This window comes from Chiloscyllium plagiosum, unplaced genomic scaffold, assembly GCF_037043375.1.
Source record: "Chiloscyllium plagiosum isolate Xiang-an unplaced genomic scaffold, Cpla_swu_hap1 HiC_scaffold_5, whole genome shotgun sequence".
Classification (NCBI taxonomy): domain Eukaryota; kingdom Metazoa; phylum Chordata; class Chondrichthyes; order Orectolobiformes; family Hemiscylliidae; genus Chiloscyllium; species Chiloscyllium plagiosum.
Genome location: NW_028270143.1, coordinates 117,657,653 through 117,680,376, shown reverse-complemented (window position 1 = coordinate 117,680,376; position 22,724 = coordinate 117,657,653). Strand labels below are relative to the sequence as shown.

General features: G+C 43.6%; 1 protein-coding gene across 4 annotated transcripts in view; it reads right to left on the bottom strand.

Moving 5' to 3' along the window:
• The window catches only part of obscnb (obscurin, cytoskeletal calmodulin and titin-interacting RhoGEF b), a 799,195-nt gene that overhangs the window by 478,837 nt on the left and 297,634 nt on the right, over positions 1-22,724 (bottom strand). The gene's annotated exons all lie outside the window — the stretch shown is intronic.

The following is a 22,724-nucleotide window of genomic DNA, read 5'->3' as shown; positions in this document are numbered from 1 at the left end:
TCCCTCAGAACCACCTCCAACAACTTACTCCGCACTGATGTAAAGCTCACCGGTCTATACTTCCCTAGCTTTGCCTTATCATCTTTCTTAAATAATGGCACCACATCAGCCAACCTCCAGTCTTCTGGCACCTCACCTGTGACTATTGATGATACAAATCTCTCAGCAAGGGGCCCAGCAGTCTCTTCCCTACCTCTCCATGAAGTTCTGGGATACACCTGATCAGGTCCTGGGATTTATCCACCTTTATGCATTTTAAGACATCAAGCACTTCCTCTTCTGTAATATGGACAGTTTTATATTTTTACTATTTATTTTCCCAAGTTATTCTAGCTTCCATATCCTTCTCCACAGTAAATGCTGATGCGAAATACCTGTTTAGTATCTCATCCATCTCCTGTGGGTCCACATATAGATGGCGTTATAGGTCTTTAAGTGGCCTTATTCTCTCCCTAGTTACTCTTTTGCCCTTAATGTATTTGTAGAGTCTCTGTGGATTCTCCTTAACCTTATTTGCCAAAGATATTTCATGTCCCCTTTTTGCCCTCCTGATTTCCTTCTTAAATATCCTCCTACTGCGCTAATACTCCTTAACGGATTCACTCAACTCTAGCTATCTTTAGATTAGATTAGATTACTTACAGTGTGGAAATAGGCCCTTCAGCCCAACAAGTCCACACCGCCCCGCCGAAGCGCAACCCACCCATACCCCTACATTTACCCCTTACCTAACACTACGGGCAATTTAGCATGGCCAATTCACCTGACCTGCACATCTTTGGACTGTGGCAGGAAACCGGATCACCTGGAGGAAACCCACGCAGACAAGGGGAGAACGTGCAAACTCCACACAGTCAGTCGCCTGAGGCGGGAATTGAACCCGGGTCTCTAGCGTTGTGAGGCAGCAGTGCTAACCACTGTGCCACCGTATCTATACCAGAAATTTGGGCAAAAGGCTTTTGCCTGAAACGTCGATTTTCCTGCTGGTCGGATGCTGCCTGACCTGCTGTGCTTTTCCAGCACCACTGTAATCTATACCAGAAATATGCCTCCTCCTTTTTCTTGACCAGAAACTCAATTTCTCTAGTGATCCTGCATTCCCTAGCATTGCCCTTCACACCAATGGGTACTTATTGTCTATGAACTGTCGTAATCTTATTTTTAACACAGTTCTATTTTAAGACACCCACCACCCATCACTTGATTATGAACAGCCTCCCCAAATCAACTTTTGAAAGTTCTTGCCTAATGCTGTCAAAATTGGCTTTATTCTAGTTTAGAACATTAACTTTTAAATCAAGTCTATCCTTTTCCATAACTATTTTAAAAGTTCTAGAATTATGATCAAAGGCCCCAACGTACTCCCCCACTGACACCTCAGTCACTTGCCCTGCCTTATTTCCCAAGAGAACATCAAGGTTTGCTCTTTCTCTCGTAGGTACATTCACATACTGAATAAGGAGATTTTCTTGTACATGCTTAACAAATTCTTCTCCATCCAAGTCTTAACACAATGGTAGTCCCAATTTATGCTTGTAAAGTTAAAATCCCCTATCATTACAAGTCCATTATTCTTACAGATATCTGAGGTCTTCTTATATATTTGCTTCTCAATTTCTCACTAACTATTGGAGGAACTATAGAACAGTCCCAATTAGTGATCATCATTTTCTTATTTCTCAGTTCCACCCATATAGCTTCACTGGACATTCTCCCAGTAATGTCCTCCCTAAGTATAGCCATAATGTTATCCTTAACCAAAAATGCCACACCCCCTCCTCTATTGCAACTCCCACCGTTTCTATCCTTCCTATAGCATCCATACCCTGGAACATTGAACTGCCAGTCCTGAGGTGAGCCATCCTCCCTGAGCCACCTTTCTGTCTTGATACAATATCCCAGTACCATGTTCCCAACCACATCACAAGTTCATCTGCCTCACCTATAAGGCTCCTTGCATTGAAATAAATGCAGTTTCATGTATCAGTCTTAATAATCTTTTCCCTGCTCATGCCTTCCTTGACTGTTTAACTTGCTCCTCTTCTCTGCTGTACTAGTCTCAGACTGATCTCTATTCTCACTACCTCTTTGGGTCCCACCTCCCCCTTACAAGCTTAAAGCCTCCCAGGTAGCACTAGCACATCTCCCTGTCAGAAAATTGATTTCCTTCCAATTCAGGTGCAACCCGTCCTTCTTATACAGGTCACTTCTACCCTAGAAGAAATCCCAATGATCTAAAAATGTGAATCCCTGCCTTGTGCACCAGCTCCTCAATCATGCATTCATCTGCCGTGTCCTATTCCTACTCTCACTAGTACAAAGCGCTGAGAGTAATCCAGGCATTACGACCCTCAAGGTCCTACTTTTTAACCTGCTGCCAAATTTCTTATATTCTCTCTGCAGAACCTCGTCCCTTTCTCTTCCTATGTCATTGACATTCTCTACCAATGTGTACAACTACCTTCTATTGGTCACTCATCCTTTTGAGAATATTCTGTGCCCCTTATGAGACATCCTTGACCCTGGCACCAGGGAGACAACACATCATTCTGATGTTTTGCTGTAGGCTACAGAAATGTCTGTCTAGGCCCCTGACTACAGAATCCCCTGTCACAATTTGTGACTTGGAACTTGACACACTCCTTGTTACAGTAGAGCCAGTCTCAGTAGCAGAAACGTGGTTGTCAGTGCAATATTCCCCTGAGAGACCATCACCCCCAATATTGTCCAAAACAGCATACTAGTTTGAGATGGAGATAGCCTCAGGAGACTCCCGCACTACCTGCCTACCTTTCCTAACTTTCCTCACATCAACCCATTTACCTGACTGTACCTACAGTTTTTCTACATTCCTGAAACTGCCATCCATCACACTCCCGGCTTCTAAAAATCCCTCATTGCCTGTAACTGCGGTTTCAATCAATCCATGCAATCCAATAGGATTTCCATCCAAACACACTTCCTGCAGACCTGTTTCCACAAACATTGGAATTCTCCCAAATCTTTCACATTCAACAGGAAGAGCACATCACTCTACTAAAAACCACCTTACACCTTAAACAATGTACAGATACAGAATCTACCCAAAAAGAATCACAAGACATTTCCTCAAAAACTCAGTCTTAGCACAGCCTTACTGCTCAGGGACAACTTAATATCTATCTTTTACATCAAAAATTTAATCAAAAGATAGATTTCAGTGAAACATTAAAAAAAAACCCTCACCTTACTCACTACTGTAGATTTACAAAATAAAAACTGATTAAGATTTTTAAGTTTCATAAATCTTAAAATCAAACACTTAGCTGATCAGGCTCTGAAATCACTGAACACTCCCAGCTGCTGTGTGTAGTTCCGAAAATGAGATCTCCCAAGTTTAGGTGTGAAGGTGCACTGTGCTGCCTGTTTTTCTTTGATTTTCAGAGGTATTTGTAATTTCATAGTCAATGAACTGTGAAAGTTCACTGCTTGATTCTTTTGATGTATTCTTGATGACGTCTAGAGCTGTTCTCTGACCTCTCCAAGCATCTCCAACTTCATCTCCTGCTCTCTCTTTTCTCCCATTTAAAGTATTTTTGATTTTTTTAAAGTTCCAAAAACAATGTAAAACTTACAAAAACAATAATTGCTGCTCCAGAACATCAGCTCTAGCACTGAAAAAACCTCAACAAAAGGAGTACTTACAGCCAGGATCCTCTCCCTTCCACCATTTTGTTTCTTCTCCCCTACTAATGCATTATTTCCCTTGCAGTTTTTTACCTCCACCCAAATGGACTCTACATCGTCTGAGTGTAGATGGTCTCTCACGACTGTCCTTATTTCACCTCTCATTCACAGTGCTACCCCACTACCTTTTCCATCCTTCCTGTCTCTCCAAAAGGAAAAGTGAGGACTGCAGATGCTGGAGATCACAGTTCAGAGTGTAATACTGCAAAAGCACAGCAGGTCAGGCAGCATCTGAGGAGCAGGAGAATCAACGTTTCGGGCATAAGGGCTTATGCCCAAAACGTCGAATCTCCTGCTCCTCAGATGGTGCCTGACCTGCTGTGCTTTTCCAGCACTACACTCTCAACCATGTCTCTCTAAAAGGTCAAATATCTCTGAATACTACATTCCCAGGTTTGATCTCCTTATATTCCTTTAATGGGTATGAGATCATATTCATTTATCTTGATTTGTGTGACAGTTCATATTCCTTATTCAGAAGGCTTCATGCATTAAGATACAAAGTCTTTTAAGTTTGTTCTATTATCACATTTTCTGATATTTTTATGTTTCCTTGATGCAATATGGCATTCACACATTCTGTCCCTTCCTTTGATTCTAACAATAATTAGCTCCATCACTAACCTGCAATGCTATCTTCTCCTCTCCTTTGATTCTCTAACTTTCCATGCAACTGAATCCACCCCACTATTTAGTTTAAAGCCTTATCTACAGCCCTAGTTAAACCAAGACTCTGGTTCCAGTATGATTCAGGTGAAGCCTGTTACACTGGACCTAGATCCCTCCTTCCCCAGTATTGGTGCCAAAGTCGCATGAGTTTGAACCCCCACACCAATCTTTGAGCCAAGTATTTACCTCTTTATTCTTGTTGACCCTGTACAAAATGGTTTGTGGCTCAGTTCATAATCTGGAGTTTATTACTTTTTTGGTTCTGCTTTTTAATTTAGCCTCCATCTGCTCATATTCCCTCAGCAGAACATCATTCCTCATTATCATTGGTACCTATATGGACGATTGCAAGTGGATCTTTCTCCTCCCATTTCAAGTTCCTCTGCAGTCCAGATGAGATGTCCTGAATACAGACTCCAGGCAGGCAACATGGCCTTCGGAACTCCTGATCCTGACCACAGAGAACAAAGTCAATTCGCCTGACTACACTCTATCCAATTACAACTAAATTTCTCTTTTCACAGCCCTCTTGAATAGTTATTTGTACCATGATGCTATGGGCTGTTGACTCCTACTCCGTATAGCCTCTGCTCTTATCCACACAGATACAAAGAATCTCAAGCCTTTTAAACAAGTTCAAGGGTCAATTGAGGCTCCTTCAGCACCTGGAACCTTCTACCTGTCTCAGTCATAGTCACAGCTGGAAATGTGTTGCTGGAAAAGCGCAGCAGGTCAGGCAGCATCCAGGGAACAGGAGAATCGACGTTTCGGGCATAAGCCCTTCTTCAGGAAGAAGGGCTTATGCCCGAAACGTCGATTCTCCTGTTCCCTGGATGCTGCCTGACCTGCTGTGCTTTTCCAGCAACACATTTCCAGCTCTGATCTCCAGCATCTGCAGACCTCACTTTCTCCTCAGTCATAGTCACACCCAATTTAGTTTCTGATTTAGCAAGCAATTTAGAGTCAAGCAATTCACCCAATTTAGCAAGCAATTTAGAGTCACTGAACACTGATGAAAATTTAAAGTATTTCATCTAAGACTAACTCTCCCTCTTCCTGATATGTTGCAGTGTTCTCAGCTCAGATTCCAGCTCAACAACTCTCAGCGAAAGTTCCTCAAGCAATCAAAACTTGCGGTCACAATGAACCACAATGGGGTCCACCAGCTCTCACATCATGTAAGTACAACACATCGCCCGACCTTGCATCTCTATTTTCTCTACTTAATTCTTAATATATTTATTTTTTAATACCAAACCGATCTTTTCGTTTTTAGTCTGTAAAATACTTCTTCTATTTACCTTTAAGTGAAAGAAACTTTTCATAGATGGTAGAATTAGTAGCTACTACCAAGCAATGAACTTCCAGTTTTCCTGTGATGTCACTCTGTGTCCCTGACCCTGGACGTCAATTTATCTTGTTAAAAGATCTTGCGAACTATGAGCCAAAAAGGCAAAAAGCACTTCTTCCCCTCTGCACCACATTCCTACACTGCCCCAAAATCACAGAAATATATCCTCTCTGGTTGTGTCTCACTCCAGATATGATTTATCCTTCCTGATCATGCAAAGCTTACTAACTCTACCAGCTAAAGCTGTAATCCCCTTAATAAAAATCCCCTTACACAGACATACAGACAAAAAACATGGGTGTCAAAGGTCCACAGAGTTCGCAGAGCTGATCTTCTTGGCTTATCAGGACTTATTACTTCTGGATCTTCTTTCTTCGGGTACCTTCACTTGCTTGCAGAAGGTATAGTACATCTCATTCATACTTACAAATTCTCTGACTTATTAGTTAAACATCACAGCTTACAGCAAGCAATGAAAGAAATTAAACTAGCTTCTTTAAGGTTGAAGTGCTGTTTTTACTGCAAATAAAAGTAAAGCTCCTTTTTGGAACGTCTGATAATTAAATATTCATAAGTTGTTCAGATATGTGGGAGTCAAACACTCAAATTTTGGCAAGCAGAAGGCCATCAGTATCAACAACTAGTCACCACTCCAGACTAATATTGTCATTATTGGCTTTGTGTTGTGAAATCTCCCATTGTGCACATGCTGTTACAACACAGAGACTGACAGCTGAATCAAATCTGCCTTTCTACCTATGTATTTGCAACACAGTAAAATTAAAACCTTCAAACCTCCAAATTGATCACACTGGTTCATAACCAGACTTTTGAATAACCAATCTCAAAATATCTGCCAATAATCAATTCCAGGTACCAGCTGGTATCACAAACAAAAGACTTAGCAATTTATTAACAAGACAGTAACTTTAGCAGAGTAAAACTAAACAAAGTAATCTAACTGGTCTATACTTTAAACACCAAAAAATTTCATTTTCAGCCCCATTCACACAAGAGACAGAGAGACAAACAATCATACTTATGGGGTAAATAAAAGAAAATAACAAAACTGGCCAGATTGCTAAAGTTGTTTTCACAAAGCGTATCAAACACAAAGAATATGCTTTCTTGGTTGATTTTCTGAAGATGTCAATCAGGGTTACCGTTTCAGTTCAGTCACATGAAGGCAATAATACTTCTAACTTAGATTTATATTCTGTGAGCGTCCAAGAGCTGATCTTGGGATAACAAGCAGGGAGTCTGATCCTTTTTTTTTTGATGTAAAACACAGTCCAAATCCCAATTCCAACTCTGACCACACCCTAACAAACTAACAGTCTCCTCCACAAGGTCCCTTTTTTAAATTCATTTGTGGGATGTGAGCATTGCTGGCTGGTCAGCATTTATTGCCTGTCTGTAGTTGCCCATGATAAGTGAGCTGCCTTCTTGAATTGCTGCAGTCTAGCTGATGTGGGTTGACCCACAATGCCATTTGGGAGGGAATTCCAGGATTTGACCCAGTGACAGTAAAGGAACAGCGATATATTTCCAAGTCAGGATGGTGAATGGCTTGGAGGAGAACTTGAAGGGGTGGCGCTCCCTTGTATCTCCTGCCCTTGTCCTTCTAGATGGAAGTGGTCATGGTTTTGTAAGATTCTGTATGCAGATTTATGGTGAATTTCTGAATGTATCTTGTAAACAGCACACACTGTTGCTACCGAGTGTTGGTGGTGGAGAAAGTGGATTCTTGCGGATGTGGTGCCAATCAAACAGGCTGCTTTTTCCAAGATGGTGTCAAACCTCTTGAGTGTTGCTGCAGCTACACCTATCCAGGCAAGTGGGGAGTATTCTATCATAGTCCTTATTTGTGCTTTGTAGATGATGGACAGGCTTTGGGAGTCAGGAGGTGAGTTATTCAGTGCAGGCTTAGTCTCTGACCTGCTCGTCTAGCTACTGTGTTTATGTGGTGGATACAGTTAAGTTTCTGGTCAATGGTAACCCCCAAGGATATTGATAGTAGGGGATTCAGTGATGGTAACACCACTAAATGTCAAGGGACAGTGGTTAGAATGTTTCTTTTAGTGATGGTCACTGCCTAGCAATTACCTGGGGATAATGTTGTCATGCCCAAGCCTAGATACTGTCCAAATCTTCTTGCATTTGAACATGGACCGCATCAGTATCTGAGGAGTTGCAAATGGTGCTGAGCATTGTGCATCAACCATAGCTCTAATGAGGTCAGGAGCTGAGTGGCCCTGGTGGAATACAAACTGGGTGTCATGGGGCAGGTTATTACTGAGCACATGCTGCCTGATAACACTGTTGATGACACCTTCCATCACTTTACTCATGATTGAGAGTGAACTGATACGGCAATAATTTTCTGGGTTTGATTTGTCCTGCTTTTTATCTATAGGACATATTTGGGCAATTTTACATATTCACAGGTAGATGCCAGTGTTGTACCTGTACTGGAAGAGCTTGGTCGGGAACAGCATGTTCTGGAAAACAAGTCCTCAGTCCTATTGCTGGAATGTTGTCAGGGCACATGATCTTCAAAGTATCCAGTGTCTCCAACCTTTTCTTACTATCACGTGGAGTGATGAGAATTGGCTGAAGACTGGTTTGTGTAATGCTGGTGACCAATGGAACAGACCGCAATGGATCATCCACTCAGCACTTCTGGTTGAAGATTGCTGCAGACATTTCATCTTTATCCTTAGCACTGCTGTTTTCGGATCTTCCATCATTAAGGATATATGTGGAGCTTCCTCCTCCAGTATGTTGTTTCATTGTCCACATACATTGCCAACTTGAATGTATGTGGAACGACTGAAGCTTAGATCTGATCCACTGGCTGTAGGATCGTTTAAATCTGTCTATCACTGGCTGCTTATGCTGTTTGTCATGCAAGTAGTCCTTTTTTGTAGCTTCACCAGCTCACCAGCTAATTTTAGGTATGTCTGATGCTGCTCCAGGATGCCCTCCTGCACTCTCTGTTGAACCAGAGTAAATCCCCTGGCTTGATAGTAATAGTTGAATGGAAGATATGCCATGGCATGAGGATTCAGATTGCACTGGAGTACAATTCTGCTGTTGTTGATGACCCACTGTGCCATATGGATGCCCATCCTTGAGTTGTTGGACATGTTCGAAGGCTGTCCTATTTAGCACAGTGATAATGTCACACAACAACATGAAGGTTATTCTCATTGTGAACGCAGGTCTGTGTCTCCATATGGGGAGGCAATGGCCCACTTATATTGTCGCTTGGCTGCTAATCCAGAAATTCAGCTAATATTATGGGGACCTGGATTTGAATCCTGCCAGGGTAGATGGTGGAATGCGAATTCAATTCAAAAATAATCTGGAATTAAGAATCTAATGATGACAATGAAACCATTGTCAATTGTCAGAAAAATCCATCTGATTCACTAATGTCCTTCAGAGAAGGAAACCTGCCATCCTCACTTGTTTTGGCCTGTATGTGACTCCAAAACCATAGCAATGTGCTTGATTCTCAATTGCTGTCTGAAATGGCTTCGCAAGCTACTTGATTGTATCAATCATTTCGAAGTATCAAGGAAGAAATTAAACCACACGGACGACCTGGCATCAACTAAGCCACCGGAAAAAACAATGGCAGAAACAGCCCTTTCAACCCTGCAAAGTCCTCCTCACAAACATCTGGGATTTGTGCCAAAATTGGGACAGCTGTCTCACAGTCTAGTCAAGCAACAGTCTGAACTAGTCATACTCATGGAATCATACCTTACAGACAAAGTTCCAAACACATCACTACCATCATCCCAGTTACCACTCAACATCTATGACCTGCTTGAGCATAAGGACTTTTCCAGACTTGCTTGAATCAATTCCCAGGTAATAACTTTGTTACTAATCATCTTCTGCTGTTTATACATAATGTTCTTCCCTGATGATGAAATGGCTACAGGACCTTGATCAGGAACCAATCTGCAATTAATTTCCAGGCCTGGCCTCACAAATAAGAAAAAGCATGTTTGATCTATTTTTGTTTTAACACTAGCTGTTCCCACAGTCCAGATGTCAGCTATAGCGCACAGTTCCTAGTTCAGAGCTCTAAACAAAATTAAGAAAATGAAAATAATATGATTTTGAGTGTGAGCAGCAGCAGAGGTAAGACGAACCCAGAAGACTGCAGCTAAGGTAAGGCAGTTTTTTAAAATTACTTACCGGTAGCGGGCAGCGGTGTTTTCTCTTTCACAGAAGGAGCGGGAGCAGCAGAGGAAGTGACGAGGACCAGAGGGGCAGCCGGGAAGGAAAGCAGTGACCATTTGTATCAGCAAGGCGCTCCTCCTGCAGAATGTGGCAGGTGGGAGACATGGCACACGTCTTCGCTGGCTACATCTGCGGGAAGTGCACCCAACTCTAGCTCCTTGAAAACCGTGTTAGGGAATTGGAGCTGGAGCTGGATGAACTACGGATCATTCGGGAGGCTGAGAGGGTAATTGAGAGGAGTTACCGGGAGTTGGTCACTCCTAAGGCTCAGGACAAGGATAGATGGGTTACAGTTAGGGGGAGGAAAGGGGACAGACAGACAGTGCAGAGATCCCCTGTGGACATTCCCCTCAGCAATAAGTATACCGTTTTGGATACTGCTGGGGGGATGACCTACCAGACGAAAGCCATAGAAGTCAGTTCTCTGGCACTGAGCCTGACACTGTGGCAAAGAAGGGAAGGGGGCAGAATAGAAAGTACTCGTGGTAGGGGACTCGATAGTTAGGGGAATCGACAGAAGATTTTGTGGTCAGGATCGGGATTCCCGGAAGGTATGTTGCCTCCCTGGTGTCAGGGTCCGGGACATCTCCGATCGGGTGTATAAGGTTCTAAAACGGGAGGGCGAACAGCCAGAAATCTTGTTACATATTGGCACTAATGATATAGCCAGAAAAAGAATCGAGGAGAGAAAAAGTGATTTCAGGGAGTTAGGATGGAAGCTGCAAAGCAGGACGAACAGAGTAGTGTTCTCTAGTTTACTACCAGTGCCACGAGATAGCGAGACGAGGAACAGGGAGCGGGCGCAGCTTAACACATGGATGCGCAGCTGGTGTAGGAGGGAGGGCTTCAGATATGTAGATAATTGGGATGCCTTCTGGGGAAGGTGGGACCTGTACAAGAAGGACGGGTTGCATCTGAACTGGAAGGAGACCAATGTCCTGGGTGGAAGGTTTGCTCGAGTAGTTCGAGAGGGTTTAAACTAGTATGGCAGGGGGGTAGGAATCTGAGCTGTATACCAGAGGTGAGAGTTGATGCAGATGAGGCAATAGCAAGAGGTAGACCAGCTAGTGGGAAGGATTTTCCTGGCAAGGAACCAAGGGATCAGTTAAAGTGTGTTTGCTTTAACGCAAGGAGTATCAGGAATAAAAGTGATGAACTTAGAGCATGGATCAGTACCTGATGCTATGATGTTGTGGCCATAACAGAGACATGGGTTTCTCAGGTGCAGGAATGGTTGCTGGATGTTCCAGGATTTAGAGCATTTAAAAAGATAGGTAGGGGGGAAAAAGAGAAGGGGGTGTAGCACTACTAATCAGAGAGGGTATCACAGCTACAGAAGCTTCCATGTCGAGGAACATCTGCCTACCGAGTCAGTATGGGTGGAAATTAGGAACAGCAAGGAAGCAGTCACCTCGTTAGGGGTTTACTACAGGCCCCCCAATAGCAGCAAGGAGATTGAAGAAAACATAGGTCGGCAGATTTTGGAAAAGTGTGGATGTAGTAGGGTTGTTGTAATGGGGGACTTTAACTTTCCCAATATTCAAAGTTTGTGAGAAGATTTGTAGCTCGGGTGCTCGTTGTTGTGGTTCTATTTGCCGAGCTGGGAATTTGTGTTGCAGACGTTTCGTCCCCTGTCTAGGTGACATCCTCAGTGCTTGGGAGCCTCCTGTGAAGCACTTCTGTGATGTTTCCTCCGGCATTTATAGTGGAACTGACAACCGGAAGCGGCAGAGACAAACCACTATAAATGCCGGAGGAAACATCACAGAAGCGCTTCACAGGAGGCTCCCAAGCACTGAGGATGTCACCTAGACAGGAGACGAAACGTCTGCAACACAAATTCCCAGCTCGGCGAACTTTCCCAATATTGATTGGAACCTCCTTCGAGCAGAAGATTTGAATGGAGTTGTTTTTGTAAGGTGTGTACAGGAGGGTTTCCTAACTCAGTACGTTGACAGGCCGACGAGGGGAGAGGACATTCTAGACTTGGTGCTCGGAAACGATAAGGGGCAGGTATGTGGTGGGAGCTCTTGTGGTGGGAGAGCATTTTGATGACAGTGACCACAACTGCCTCACATTCTACATAGCTATGGAGAAGGAGAGGATTAGGCAAAATGGGAGGATATTTAATTGGGGATGAGGAAACTATGATGCAATTAGACATGAGTTAGGAAGCATGGACTGAGAGCAATTGTTCCATGGTAAAGGCACTATAGACATGTGGAGACTGTTTAAGAAACAGTTGTTGCAAGTGATGAATAAATATGTCCCTCTGAGACAGGCAAGAAGGGGTAAGATAAAGGAACCTTGGATGACGAGAGCGGTGTAGCTTCTCGTCAAAACGAAGAGGGTATCTTACATAAGGTGGAGGAAGCTAGGGTCAAGCTCAGTTCCACAGGGTTACAGGCAGGTGAGGAAGGAGCTCAAAAATGGTCTGAGGAGAGCCAGGAGGGGGCACGAGAAAGGCTTGGCAGAACGGACTAGGGAGAACGCAAAGGCATTTTACACTTATGTATGGAATAAGAGAATGGTCAAAGAAAGAGTAGGGCCGATCAGGGATAGCATAGGGAACTTGTGTGTGGAGTCTGAGGAGGTAGGGGAAGCCCTGAATGAGTTTTTTGTTTCTGTCTTTACGAAAGAAACGAACTTTGTAATGAATGAAACCTTTGAAGAGCAGGTGTGCATGCTGGAATGGATAGAGATAGAGGAAGCTGATGTGCTGAAAATTTTGTCAAACATTAAGATTAACAAGTCGCCAGGCCCGAACCAGATTTGTCCTCGGCTGCTTTGGGAAACGAGAAATGCAATTGCTTCGCCACCAGCGAAGATCTTTGCATCCTCGCTCTCCACTGTAGTCGTACCTGAGAACTGGAGAGAGGCAAATGTAATTCCTCTCTTCGAGAGAGGAAGTAGGGAAATCCCCGACAATTACAGACCAGTGAGTCTCACGTTTGTCGTCTACAAGGTGTTAGAAAGGATTCTGAGGGATAGGATTTATGACCATCTGGAAGAGCATGACTTGATTAAATGCAGTCAACACGGCTTTGTGAGGGGCAGGTCATGCCTCACAAACCTTATCGAGTTCTTTGAGGATGTGACTAGAAAGGTTGATGAGGGTCGAGCTGTGGATGTGGTGTATATGGACTTCAGCAAGGCATTTGATAAGGTTCCCCATGGTAGGCTCATTCAGAAGGTCAGGAGGAATTGGATACAGGGGAACTTAGCTGTCTGGATACAGAATTGGCTGGCCAACAGAAGACAGTGAGTGGTAGTAGAAGGAAAATATTCTGCCTGGAAGTCTGTGGTGAGTGGTGTTCCACAGGGCTCTGTTCTTGGGCCTCTACTGTTTGTAATTTTTATTAATGACTTGGATAAGGGGATTGAAGGATGGGTCAGCAAGTTTGCAGACGACACAAAGGTTGGAGGTGTCGTTGACAGTATAGAGGGCTGTTGTAGGCTGCAGCGGGACATTGACAGGATGCAGAGATGGGCTGAGAGGTGGCAGATGGAGTTCAACCTGGATAAATGTGAGATGATACATTTTGGAAGGTCAAATTTGAAAGCTGAGTACAGGATTAAGGATAGGATTCTTGGCAGTGTGGAAGAACAGAGGGATCTTGGTGTGCAGGTACATAGATCCCTTAAAATGGCCACCCAAGTGGACAGGGTTGTTAAGAAGGCATATGGTGTTTTGGCTTTCATTAACAGGGGGATTGAGTTTAAGAGTCGTGAGATCTTGTTGCAGCTCTATAAAACTTTGGTTAGACCTCACTTGGAATACTGCGTCCAGTTCTGGTCGCCCTATTATAGGAAAGATGTGGATGCTTTGGAGAGGGTTCAAAGGAGGTTTACCAGGATGCTGCCTGGACCAGAGGGCTTATCTTAGGAAGAGAAGTTGACTGAGCTCAGACTTTTTTCATTGGAGAAAAGGAGGAGGAGAGGGGACATAACTGAGGTATGCAAGATAATGAGAAGCATAGATGGAGTCGATAGCCAGAGACTATTTCCCAGGGCAGAAATGACTAACACGAGGGGTCATAGTTTTAAGCTGGTTGGAGGAAAGTATAGAGGGGATGTCAGAGGCGGGTTCTTTACACAGAGAGTTGTGAGAGCATGGAATGCGTTGCCAGCAGCAGTTGTGGAAGCAAGGTCATTGGGGACATTTAAGAGACTGCTGGACATGCATATGGTCACAAAAAGTTGAGGTTGCATACATATGGATCAATGGTCAGCACAACATCGTGGGCTGAAGGGCCTGTTCTGTGCTGTACTGTTCCATGTTCTATGTTCTATGAAATCTGTGAAGGCTGTACCAGCATCCTAGCTCCTGCTCATCTATAGTATCCTCCCTGACTAGTTGAACAAACAGCAATGTAAACACTGCTTACAGTATCAGTTTTAGAAAGCATGGTGATACGTTGTGTACTCCTTTGTTTTTCAAACAGTTGTTTCTCATTTCAGTCCACAATCAAAACTACAGAAAAACAAAAAGATATGGTCTTCATAGAGGTCTGAGAAGATTTGTAACTCAGGTTGAGGTTCTGGATGTACGTTTGCCCACTGAGCAGGAAGGTTCATTTTCAGATGTTTCGTCACTATACTAGGTAACATCATCAATGAGCCTCCGGTGAAGTCTGGTGTTATGTCTGCTTCTGTTTATGTGTTTAGGTTTCCTTGGTTTGGTGATGCCATTTCCTGTGTTGATGTCATTTCCTGTTCTTTTTCTCAGAGGGTAGTAGATGGAGTCCAAATCGATGTGTTTGTTGATAGAGTTCCAGAAGGAATGCCATGCTTCTAGAAATTCTCGTGCGTATCTCTGTTTGGTTTGTCCTAGGATGGATGTGTTGTCCCAGTCAAAGTGGTGTCCTTCCTCATCTGTATGGAAGGATACTAGTGATAGTCGGTCATGTCTTTTTGTGGCTAGTTAATGTTCATGTATCCTGTTGCCTAGTTTTCTGCCTGTTTGTCCAATGTGGTGTTTTTTTACACTTCTTGCAAGGTATTTTGTAAATGATGTTCGTATTGCTTGTTGTCTGTATAGGGTCTTTTAAGTTCATTAACTGCTGTTTAAGTGTGCTGGTGGATTTGTGGGCTACCATGATGCCAAGAAGTCTGAGTAATCTGGCAGTCATTTCCGAGATGTCTTTGATGTAGAGGAGAGTGGTTAGGGTTTCAGGGCAAGATTTGTCTGCTTGTCTGGATCTGTTGCTGAGAAGTCAGCGGATTATGTTCAGTGGGTACCCATTATTTTTGAATATGCTGTCTAGGTGATTTTCCTCTGCTCTTCATTGTTCCTCTTTGCTGCAGTGTGTGGTGGCTCGTTGAAATAATGTTATAATGCAGCTTTGTTAGTGGGTGTTGGGATGATTGCTTCTGTAGTTCAGTATTTGGTCTGTATGTGTTGTTTTGTGGTAGGCATTGGCTTGGAGTTCTCCATTGACTGTTTGGTCTACTGTGACATCTAGGAATGGCAGTTTGTTGATGTTCAAGACCATCAATAATATCCTTACTGGCATAAAATTCACAAAAGAGGAAGAAAACAACAAATTACTATTCCTAGATGCCCATAAATCCACTAATACACTAAAACAGCAGCTAATGAACTTATACAGACAACAAGCAAAACTAGTGTCATTTACAAAATACCGTGCAAGGACTGTCACAAACACTACATTGGACAAACAGGCAGAAAACTAGCCACTAGGATACATGAACATTAACTAGTCACAAAAAGACATGACCACTATCACTATCACATCCTAACATACAGATGAAGAAGGACACCACTTCGACTGGGACAACACATCCATCCTAGCACAAGTCAAACAGAGACACGCACAAGAATTCCTAGAAGCATGGCATTAAAACCGGAACTCTATCAACAAAAACATTGACTTGGACTCCATCTACCACCATCTGAGAAAAAGAACAGGAAATTACATCACCAACCCAAGGAAACCTAAACACATAAATAGAAAGTAGGACATAACACCAGCACTTCACTGTTGGCTCACTGATGATGTTACCTAGTAATGATGATGAAATGTCTGAAAACGAACCTTGCAGCTCAGTGAGCAAACTTACGTCAAGATATTGTCTTTACATCATTTCCTGGCACTTCTCTGCAGTAAATGTTACTTGTCATTGTCAGCCCAAGCCTAGATATTGTACAGGTCTTGGTACTGGGAGAAAGTGAGGAGTGCAGATGCTGGAGTACCAGAGTTGAAAAATGTGGTGCTGGAAAAACACAGCAGGCCAGGCAGCATCCGAGGAGCAGGAGAATCGACGTTTTGGGCATGGAAGAAGGGCTTATACCCGAAACGTCGATTCTCCTGCTCCTCGGATGCTGCCTGGCCTGTTGTGTTTTTCCAGCACCACATTTTTCAGATCTTGGTATTGACTGTTTCAGTATCTAAGGAGTCACAATTGGTGCAAAACACTGTGCAATCATCAGAGAACTTTTCAACTTATCTTTGAAGGGTGCTTATTTATGAAGCAGATGAAGGTGGTTGGGCCTAGAACTTTAGGTGTGTTGTGATATCTCTGAACAGGTTGGTTAGAAAATATATATTTATTCCTGATGAAGGGCTTTTGCCCAAAATGTCGATTTCGAAGCTCCTTGGATGCTGCCTGAACTGCTGTGCTCTTCCAGCACCACTAATCTAGAAAATATATAGCCTGAGGAACTTATCTTTGAGATCTTCTGGAGCTGAGATGATTGACCTCCAACAACTACAACCATCTTCCTTTGCATTAGGTTTGATTCCAATCAGCAAAGAGTTATCCCCCAATTTCCATGCCTCCAGTTTAGCTACAACTTCTTGAAGCCACAGTCGGTCAAATGCAGCATGACGTCAAGGACAGTCGCTACCAGTTCACATCTGTAATTCAGGTCTCATCCACGTTTAAATCAAGGCTGTATTGAAGTCAGGAGCTGAATGATCCTGACGGCACCCAAACTGGGCATCATTGAGCAGGTTGATGACCGACTTGACACTGACATTTTTTACAAACTCACCGACTCCCACAGCTACCTGGATTGCACCTCTTCCCAACCTACCTCCTGCAAAAATGCCATCCCGTATTTCCAAGTCCTCCGCTCCGCCGTATCTGCTCCCAGGAGGAGCAGTTCCACCACAGAACACACCAAATGGCCTCCTTCTTTAGAGATCGCAATTTCCCTTCTCATGTGGTTGAAGATGCCCTCCAACATATCTCATCCAAATCCCACACCTCCGCCCTCAAACCCCCCCCTCCAACCATAACAAGGACAGAATCCCCCTGGTCCTCACTTTCCACCCTACTAACCTTCGCATTAACCATATCATCCGCCGACAATTCTGCCACCTCCAAATGGACCCCACCACCAGAGATATATTCCCCTCCCCACCTCTTTCCGCTTTCCTCAAAGACCGTTCCCTACGTGACTTCCTGGTCAGGTCCACGCCCCCCAACAAACCACCCTCCCGTCCTGGCACCCTCCCCTGCCACCACAGGAATTGCAAAACCTGCACCCACACCTCCTCCCTCGCCACCATCCAAGGCCCCAAAGGAGCTTCCATGTTCATCAAAGTTTCATCTGCACATCCATCAATGTCATTTATTGTATCTATTGCTCCCAATGCGGTCTCTCTACAATGGGGAGAATGGACGCCTCCTCGTAGAGCACTTTAGGGAACATCTCCAGAACACCGGCACCAATCAACCCCACCGCACTGTGGCCAAACATTCCAACTCCCCCTCCCACTCTGCCAAGGACTTGCAGGTCCTAGGCCTCCTCCACCGCCGCTCCCTCACCACCCAATGCCTGGAGAAAGAATGCCTCATCTTCCACCTCGGAACACTTCAACCCCAGGGCCTTAATGTGGACTTTATCAGTTTCCTCATTTCCCCTCCCCCCACCTTACCTCAGTTCCAACCTCCCAGCTCAGCACTGTCCTCATGACCTGTCCTACCTGCCAATCTCCCTTCCACACCTATCCGCTCCACCCTCCCCTCTGACCTATAACCTCCCTCCCCACCCCCATTCACCTACTGTACTCTTTGCTACCTTCTCTCCCCCCCCCCCATTTATCTCTGCACCATGGAGGCTTCCTGATGAAGGGCTTTTGCCCAAGACGTCGATTTTCCTGTTCCTCGGATGCTGCCTAACCTGCTGTGCTTTTCCAGCACCACTCTGATCTAAAATCAGTGAGCAGGTTATTACTTAGCAAGTGCTACTGATGATATCTTCCATTACTTTACTGATGAGCAAGAGGAGGCTGATGGGTGGTTGGTCAGGTTGGATTTGGCCTATTTATTATGTACAAAACATTCCTCAGCAAAGTTCCACACCATCGAGTAAATGACAGTGTTGTAGCTATACTGGAACAGACTGGCCGGGGCAGGCAGTGTTCTATAGCAAAGTCTTCCATGCTATTGCTGGAATATTGTCAGGGCTCTTCACCTTTCAGGTGTCCAATGTTTCAGCTAATGCTTGATATCATGTGGAGTAAATCAAGTTGGCTGAAGTCTGGCAGCTGTGATATTGGTGATCTCTGGAGGTAACTGAGATGGATCAACCACTCTGTAATTCTGGCTGGAAATTGGTGAAAGTGCTTCAGTCTTGTCTTATGCACTAACATATTGGGCTCCCCCATTATTAAGGATGAGAATGTTTGTGAAGCCTCCTCCTCCGACATTCATAACTGGATGGGCAGAACTGAAGACCTTAGATCTGATCTATTGGTTGCAGAATCTCTTAGCTCTACCTCATGTTGCTTTTGCTGTTTAGTGCATAAGCAGTTATGTGTTGTAGGTTAGCTAGGTTTGCACTTACATTCCTGATGAAGGGCTTTTGCCCGAAACGTCAATTTCGCTGCTCCTTGGATGCTGCCTGAACTGCTGTGCTCTTCCAGCACCACTAATCCAGAATCTGGTTTCCAGCATCTGCAGTCATTGTTTTTACCACCTTGGTGATATTCCTAGAATGCTCTTTTGCATTCTTCACAGAACAAGGATTGAAACAGCTTGATTGTAATGGTGTATGGGTATATAATTGGCCCTGAGCCTGCATATTATGTTTTATTTTAATTCTGCAGCTGCCACCCACAGCATCTCACAGTTTCTAGTTTTGGAGTTGCCCCAGATTTTTTCAATCACCTAACATGGTGGTACTGCCACACAACATGATCGATGATACTCTCAATGAGAAGACGGGCCTTTGTCTACACAAAGACAGTGTGGTGACCATTTCTACCAATACTGTATTAAACAGGTGCCTGTGACAGGTATAGTACTGAAGATGAGGTTAAGTACTCTCTTCCCTCTTATTAGTTCTCTCATCACCTGCTGCAAATGCAGATATGCACTAGGTCAATTCTGCCAGTACTAGGGCTGCTGTACCAATCTTGGTGATGAAATACTGAAATCCCCTGCTTGTTGAAAATCGGAGTCCCCTTTGAAAAAGAATTATTTTCATATTCCATACTTTTTCTGATGTAACATGAGATTTCATTTAACTATATTAGTGATAACTAGCCTTGTACAAACATAAACAAAGTATTTATCGGGCCCCGCATTATCCTATTATGTTTGGGAGAATAAGAAATGTTTGCTTTCTGGAATGAAATTTTACCTTCAAATGGAGGTGGGAAAGAGGACACTGGTTATCTTGGCATCATGAGTAACTTCCTGTGAACATTGGCCGAGTGGGTTTAGACACGTGATGGACACAGCACAGATTGCCAGCCCCAAGATAAATATCAACAGGGACTGGTGGGAGACAGAGGATGACAGGTTCAAGGGACTGAGCCACCATCTTCTTGGGAGGAATTCCCCTACATCAGACCAAAGAGGAACAAAGACTGGTAGTACCAAAGACTACCACTAACATCGTCACAACATCAACAATGAACACCCTAGCACTGTAACAACTAAGCCCCTGCTCCTCCATTCTACAGGATAGTTTTCGGATCACTAAAAATAAAGCATTCTTATCTGTATACTTCCTTGTTGGCAGCCTACCTAGTATTTATCACTGTCTCAGCTTATCATCAGCTCTCCTGGTTTACCTCTTCTTTTTTTTCTCTCTCTGAACTCTGTCCCCCACGCTATCATCAGCATAAATATCACCCTTTCCCAGTTATCGTCAGTTCTTTTGGAAGGTCTTCAAACACAAAATATACACCAGACAAGAAGGTAAGCATGCAGGTACAGCAGGTAGTGAAGAAGGCTAATAATATGCTGGCCTTCATAACAAGAGGGATTGAGTATAGAAGCAAAGGGGTTCTTCTGCAGCTGTACAGGACCCTGGTGAGACCACACCTGGAGTACTGTGTGCAGTTCTGGTCTCCAAATTTGAGGAAAGACATTCTGGCTATTGAGGGAGTGCAGCTTAGGTTCACGAGGTCAATTCCTGGAATGGCGGGACTACCTTACGCTGAAAGACTGGAGCGACTGGGCTTGTATACCCTCGAGTTTAGAAGACTGAGAGGGGATCTGATTGAGACATATAAGATTATTAAAGGATTGGACACTCTGGAGGCAGGAAACATGTTTCCGCTGTTGGGTGAGTGCCGAACCAGAGGACACAGCTTAAAAATACGGGTATACCATTTAGGAGAGAGATGAGGAGAAACATTTCCACCCAGAGAGTGGTGGCTGTGTGGAATGCTCCGTCCCAGAGGGCAGTGGAGGCCCAGTCTCTGGATTTATTTAAGAAAGAGTTGGATAGAGCTCTCAAGGATAGTGGAATCAAGGGTTATGGAGATTAGGCAGGAACAGGATACTGATTAAGGATGATCAGCCATGATCATATTGAATGGTGGTGCAGGCTTGAAGGGCAGAGTGGCCTACTCCTACACCTATTGCCTATTGTCTATTGTTTATCTTTACAGATGCTGCCAGACCTGCTAAGTTTCTCTCGCACTTCCTGGTTTTGATTCAGATTTCCAGCAAATGCTGTTTTTTGTATTTATTAACTTACTGTTCGTGTCGTACATTAGTAAATCTAACCTACTATAGGGTCTACAGACAAGAAGTTCATAGATTTCATAAAATTGGTGGAGTGGTAAATAATAAGGCAGATAGCCGTAAACTTCAGGAGGACACCAATGGACTGGTCAGCTGGGCAGAACAGTGGCAAATGGAATTCACCCAGAAAGTCTGAGATAAATTACCTGGGGAAAGCTGAAAAGGATGAATGGTCGAATCCACAAAGTACTGAAATTCAGAGGGACCTCAGTGTGCATATCCACAAATCGCTGAAAATAGCAGGGCAGGCAGAAAAGGTAGTTAAGAAGGCACATTTATCCTTATTAGCTAAGGTGCAGGATATGAGAAGGAAGGTTATGCTGGAAGTGCATAAAATGTGGGTGACACCACAACTGGAGCGCTGGGTGCAACTCTGATACGTTATAGGAAGGAAGTGATTGCACTAGAGGGTGCAGACGAAATTTACCAAGATGATATGTGGACTGGAAGATGTGAGCTCTGAGTAAAGTCAGAAAAGGCTGGGGTTGTTTTCCTTGGAGCAGCAAAGATCGAGAGGGGACCTGTTATAGGCATTTAAGATTATGAGGGGCATGGATAAGATGAATAGGAGGGAACTTTTCCCATTAGTAAATAGGTCTATAACAAGGGGATATAAATGTAAGGTAAGAGATAAAAGACAGAACTGAGGAGAATTGTTTTTACCCATAGGGTGGTTGGAGTACGGAACTCATTGTCTGTAAAAGATTCTTGTAACATTTAAGCAGTAATTAGATATTCACTTGCATTGCCTCGAGAGCTATGGACCAAGAGCTGAAAAATAGGATTTGTATCATCAGGTTTTCATTGACTGGTTTGTACATGATGTGCTAATGGCATCTTTCTGTTCTATAAATGTCTGTGAGTTCCAGACAGGTCTTGTTGCTTGATAAATACTGTGTTTCTGTGGCTGTGGGAAAGCATTTTAAAGGGAATTGCACCAAAAATACATTTTAAAGGGAATATTGATTGTAAGAAGGCATAAAGGCAGAAGAAAGAGGTAAGGCCATGGAGGGTTTTGAACACAAGAGTAAAAACTGGAAAATAAAGATGCGGCTAAACCAGGAGCTACTGTAAGTCAGTAGGCATGTCTACACAAAAGGGAATAATTCAGCAGGTGAGTTAGTGGTCACTGGCAGCAGACAGTTGTTTTGTTGTAAATCTGGTAAGGGCCCTTCTACTCCTCCTGCCTCCAAAGTAAGAAAAACAAGTCAAACTTTTCAGTCTCCAGAGCTTCCATTTAAGGATTGTTAGTTTGACTGCTTTGACCCTGAAGAAACCAACCACGGTATGTAAGGTGCATGCTGTGGTCAAGTAAAGATAAATTTTGCAAAGGAGCCTGAAACTGGCATTAGATCTAATGAATAGGACTAATGCCAGTTTCACGTAAATGTGCAGTTCCAGTGTGGAGTTGCACATGTATATTCAAGACATAGCCTGGCATCTGTTTGGCGTTAAAAATGACTCATTTCAGGCAAATCTACACTTGTAGACAACGATTTAACACAAGAACAGTAAAAATGAATTCGGTTTCAACAGGCAACAAAAATAGTAATGAGTAGGAATTTAAATAGCATTAAAGAAGTGTTGAAGGTTTCTTTTATGAATGCATATCAGATATCTGGGAAACTTTGGAAATTAGACAGTGGAGGCAAGCAAACCCTGAAAAAATTACAAATACATTTAAATGGAACACAAACTCATAAAT